The 6,328-nt window shown below is 52.9% G+C and overlaps 1 protein-coding gene across 6 annotated transcripts in view; it reads left to right on the top strand.

Annotated features, from left to right (window-relative positions):
• The first annotated feature begins 540 nt into the window (after window positions 1-540).
• Window positions 541-6,328, top strand: part of LOC145413381 (uncharacterized) — a 1,646,837-nt gene continuing 1,641,049 nt past the window's right edge. For all 6 annotated transcript variants that reach the window (XM_080283066.1, XM_080283067.1, XM_080283065.1 and 3 more), the window contains exon 1: window positions 541-595. The gene's annotated coding sequence lies outside the window, so the exon portion shown is untranslated. The remainder of the gene's footprint in view (window positions 596-6,328) is intronic.

Genomic DNA, 6,328 nt, shown 5'->3' with positions numbered 1-6,328 from the left:
TTGATCGTTCGCTCCATATATCAGGCCACAAAACTAATTATCCTGCCGCTTCCGATCTATGATAATTAATATGATTTTCCAATAACGAAGGATCAAAGATACCTCTCCCTCTTCAAAGCTGCTCCCCCACCCCGGACCTCCCCCACAGCGTCAGAGGCGTAGTGGCTGCTAGACCTGACCCAGTTGTTATGCTATTCTGCCACAATCATTCCTCCCTTTACCTCCGCCGCAGCAGTGCATCCTATCCTGCAGGACGCTGGCCAGGAGATGTAGGAATTAATAGGTATGGAAATTCTGCCTAACAATGCTGCACATGAAGTAGAATATTCTTCTTTAATAAAAAAAAAGATACCTGTTTTAGTATGTGTGTCAGGAGTTTATTAATTTCATGTGAGGTAATGATGGTGAAGGTAGGAAGTGTGAGGGCAGGTGAGAGTGATGCTGGGTGAGTGTGCGCAAAGCCTGGGTTGCCATGGTGACCCGGCGGGAAGGGTGGCGGCACAAGGCACCCGCCAGTGTGCTTATTGCCGTGTTCGGGGTGTGATCCGCCACAACCAGCCCGCCATGAGAGTCCTTAAACCTCCACACTGCTAAGGTAAGATGACCCTGTGACTGGCCGAGGGCGAGGGCAGGGCGAGTTGAGGGCGGTGGGCGAGTGTCATGGTGTCAGGGCCCTGGGTGCCATCACAGCCGCCGGATCAATACCGGGTCGGACCAGTGCCACACCGCGCAACCGTGTGTCAAGCACAGGCACGGCCACTGCCGCCTCACTCTGCCACCGCCCGCCCTGCCGCCCACCGCCTCACACACACACACACACACACACACACACACACACACACACACACACACACACACACACACACACACACACACACACACACACACACACACACACACACACACACACACACACACACACACACACATAATGGCATTGTTATGACACCACCCGCACACCACCCTCAACTGGCACTGATATGACGCGCTCTGGATAACTTGGCACTCCGTCTCTCTTGACACTGTAACATCACCAGCTGGCACTCTGTCCTTGATCTCGGACACTGACATCACACTCTGCTCGTGTTTCTGCTCTTTAAAAAAACTTTCACTAACCATAGAAAGTTTAGTTTAAAAGGTCTGGTTTATTTAAAAACCAGGACGGCATGCTTAGACCTTCAAACGCGAAGGGAATCCAAGCCACCATTTTTACAGCTAAGCGTCTCTGGCCCTCTTGTGTCACTGGTAATTTTATAATGCTGGGCGCAGGCTAATTAACATTAGCAATTACTGGCGTTCCATAAATGTCCGTCAGAAATTACAGGGTTGCCCTCTTTGCGATTTGCTTTAAGTTTACGGTCGTAGGTCCCTAATTTTGAATCATCGCACCACTCCTCTTTAACCTTTTGGTTGCACGGGGCTGCTTTGTGTTGCGTAAAAGCGTCAAGCGTTGGCAATAATACGATCAGTTTCTCCCGACGTTGTGAGAGGGTTATGCAGACTGTACCGTACATAACCCTTTGAATACATAGAGTTCCTTTATGTTGAATAACATTGCTTGGAGTGAAGAACCTCTAATTATACGATAACCACTCCATCCGATAAAGTATTTAAAAATTTATTTATGCTGTTTCCAAACGATTGTATTCTGCTCAGGAAACATGTCTCTCCCGTAAAAAAAAAAAAAATCTGTAGGTACCAAGAATAAAACATATCACCAGAAAGAGAAGTAAAATCCGGTCACAACTCTTTAAAGAAAATCATGGTATTACTACTTAAAATTCGATCATTTCTGTATAAAAAGATATACCATTGCTCTTTAGAAATTCATCTACTAGAAAAGCCTTTCAATCACCACGACTTAAGCATTTCTTCTGGCGTTTGAATATTGCCACAACTGTCAGAAAAGGGTCTCATGGCTTAAACTTTTGCCAGTACAATCTGTGTCATTACTCTGATGTTCTCCCGCTGCTGTGTAACTCCTCTGACACGATGACTTTTCCGTTAGCTAGACGATTTTATTTGTCATTAAGAGTCCTGTTTTTGTAAAGGAGTTGGAAATTTTGTGACCTCCAGCAGCTCCTCCAGTCAACATCATTATTGTTGTTCCTGCTACTACCTGACAGTTTTATTCAGTTTGTGGGAAATCTCTTACTGAAGGGATTTGAAATAATCTCCACTAACCCCTTCAGTCGATGGCATCCCTTTTACATTTTTTTCGTGCAACCATCAGATGATTCAACTTGGCATACCCCTCTTGCCCTGTAATTCTGGTCATTTCCATAATATACTGCTGTGATATATCATATGGTTATTGCTTCACCAACATGAACCTCTCCCACTCACTTGACACTTCTCCCACTCATATGACACCACTCCCACCCACATGACACCTCTCCCTCCCGTATGACACCTTTCCCGCCCGTATGACACCTCTCCCACACATTCCTCTTACCTCTCCCATCCACATGACGCTTCTCCCACTCACATGACACCTCTTCCATCCACATGACACCTGTTCCACACATAAGACACTTCACCGTTACACATGACACCTCTCCCACATACATGACACTTCTCCGACCCACATGACATTTCTCGCTCACATGACACTTCTCCCATCCACATGGCACCTCTTCCACACACACATGACACCTCTTCCATCCACAAGACACTACTCCCATACACATGATACCTCTTCCACTCACGTGACACTTCTCCCACTCACATGACACCTTTCCCACCCACAAGACACTTCTTCCACCCACATGACACCGCTCTCACATACAGACACATGGCACGTCTCCCTTCCAAGACACTTCTCCCATCCGCATGACTCTTCTCCCAAACACACATGGCACCTTTTCCACCCACAAGACCCTTCTCCCATCCACATATCATCCATCCATATGACACCTCACATGGCACCCTCTTCCTCCTCCTCCTCTTATACCTCTCTTATGCACATGACTAGTTCTACCCACATTAGATCCTCCACATGACTCCCTCTCCAATCCCCATTGGATCTTTCCCATTCACACGACATCTCTTCCACCCACTTGACAACCACGCTCACTCCTATTACTCTAACTTCCATCGACATGACATAGGTCGTTCCATGTACAGTATGTATTTGCATCTGTAACTTGTGCCATGACACCATACGCTCGGCATGATCTCGTGTTTCCAGCTGGTGTAACTGAATGTGACCAAGTTTCCTCACACTGTCTTCTCTTACTACCTTCATACTGCCTCCCTTCCCTCCATTCCTATTGTTCCCTCATTCCCTTTATATTGACTCCCCTCACACTGCCTTCCCTCATACTGCCGCTCACTGCCTTTAAACTGACCACTCACTCCTCTCAACACTGCCTGCTTACACTGATTTCCCTTACTCCAGTCACACTGCTCCCTCACACTACTCTCTCATACTGCTTACTTACACTGCCTCCACACTGCCTCCCTTAAGTCCCCTCACACTGTTAACTCTCACACTAACAACTCTCACACGGCTACCTATCATATTTCCACCTCTTACACTGCCACCCCTCACACTGCCACCTCTCACGCTGCCACCTCTCACGCTGCCACCTCTCACGCTGCCAACCCTCACACTTCCACCCCTCACACTGCCACCTCTTACATTTCCATCTTTCACACCGCCACCTCTTACACTGCCAACCTTGACACCTCCACCTCTCATACTGCCAGCCCGGGCACTGCTTTCCTTACAGTGCCACCTTTCACACTGCCATCTCCCATTGCCTCCTCCACGTTGCTCCCCTTCAGCACTGCTTTCCCAGACACTGTCACCCCTCACACTGGCTATCACTTACACAGCCACCCCTCACATTGTCACAGCTCATACTACTCCCCCTGAACTGCCTCTCTTCACGCTGCCTTCCTCACTTTCTTCAAACTGCCACTCCTCACATTGCCACCCCACACAATGCCATCCCACACACTGTCACCCCACACACAGCAATCCCACACACTGCCACCCCACACACTGCCATCCCACACTGTCACCTCACACACTGTCACCCCACACACTGCCACCCCACACATTGCCACCGCACACACTGCCACCGCACACACTGTCACCCCCACACTGTCACCCCACACACTGTCACCCCACACACTGCCACCCCACACTGTCACCCCCACACTGTCACCCCCACACTGCCACCCACACACTGCCACCCCACACACTGCCACCCCACACACTGCCACCCCACACACTGTCACTCCACACACTGCAACCTTCCCATTGTCACCCCACACAGTGCCACCCCCACACTCTCACTCCACACACTGCCATCGCACACAGTTATCCCAGACACTGCCACCCTACACACTGCCACACCACGCACTGCCACCCTCACACTGTCACCTTACATACTGGCACCCTCACGCGCGCTGTCACCCCACACACTACCACGCCACACACTGCCACTCCACACACTGCTTCCCCACACACTGCCACCTGTCACACTGCCACCCCACACACTGCCTCCACACACATTGCCACCTCTCACACTGCCACCCCACACACTGCCTCCCCACACACTGCCGCCTTTCACACTGCCACCCGACACACTGCCTCCCCACACACTGCCACCTCACACACTACCTCCCCACACACTGCCACTTCTCACACTGCCACCCCACACAATGCCACCCCACACAATGCCACCCCACATAATACCACCCCACACAATGCCACCCCACACACTGCCACCTCTCACACTGCCACCCCACACACTGCCTCCACACACACTGCCACTTCTCACACTGCCGCCCCACACAATGCCACCCCACACACTCCCACCCCACACAGTGCCACCCCACGCAATGCCACCCCACACAATGCCACCCCACATAATGCCACCCCACACAATGCCACCCCACACACTGCCACCTCTCACACTGCCACCCCACACACTGCCACCCCACACACTGCCTCCCCACACACTGCCACTTCTCACACTGCCACTTCACACAGTGCCACCCCACACAATGCCACCCCACACACTGCCACCCCACACACTGCCACCTCACACACTGCCACCCCACACAAGCCACCCCACACAATGCCACCTCACACACTGCCACCCCACATACTGCCATCCCACACAACACCACCCCACACAATGGCACCCCACACACTGCCACTCCACACACTGCCACCCCACACAATGCCACCCCACACAATGCCACCACACTCACTGCCACCTCTCACACTGCCACCCCACACACTGCGACCTTTCACACTGCCACCCCACACACTGCCTCCCCACACACTGTCACCTCTCACACTGACACCCCACTCACTGTCCCCCGACACACTGCCACCTCTCACACTGCCACCCCACACACTGCCTCCCCACACACTGCCACCTCTCACACTGCCACCCCACACATGCCACCCCACACGATGCCACCCCACATACTGCCACCCCACACAATACAATACGGTCCCACACACTGCCACCCCCAAACTGTCACCCCACACAATGCCACCCCCACACTGTCACCCCACACAATACAATACGGCCCCACACACTGCCACCCCCAAACTGTCACCCCACACAATGCCACCCCCACACTGTCACCCCAAACAAAGCCACCTCACACAATGCCACCCCATACACTGCCACCACACACACTGCCAACCCACATACTGACACCCCACACACTGCCACCCCACACACTGCCACCCCAAACACTGCCACCCCACACAATGCCACCCCACACACTGCCACACCACACACTGCCACTCCACACACTGCCATCCCACACTGTCACTCCACACAATGGCATCCCACACACTGCCAACCCACACAATGCCACCCCCACACTGTCATCCCACACAATGCCGCCCCACACACTGCCACCCCACACACTACCAACCCACTCAATGCCACCCCCACACTGCCATCCCACACACTGCCACCCCACACACTGCCACCCCACACACTGTCACCCCACACAATGCCACCCCCACAGTGTCACCCCACACACTGCCACCCCAGCAGTCACCCCACACAAAGCCACCCCCACAGTCACCCCACACAATGCCACCCCACACAGTCACCCCACACACTGCCACCCCCACACTGGCACTCCACACACTGCCATCGCACACACTGTCATCCCACACACTGCCACCCCCACACTGTCACCCAGCACAGTGCCACCCCCATACTGTCACCCCACACACTGCCACCCCCATATTGCCACCTCTTACACTGCCACCCCACGCACTGCCGCCCCTCACACTGCTCCTCTCACACTACCACACCCACACTGCCGTCCCAAACACTAC

The sequence above is a fragment of the Coenobita brevimanus genome, chromosome 96, assembly GCF_032717465.1.
Source record: "Coenobita brevimanus isolate Jiangsu-jjx chromosome 96, ASM3271746v2, whole genome shotgun sequence".
Classification (NCBI taxonomy): Eukaryota; Metazoa; Arthropoda; class Malacostraca; order Decapoda; family Coenobitidae; genus Coenobita; species Coenobita brevimanus.
This window is presented reverse-complemented; position numbering and strand designations above follow the sequence as displayed.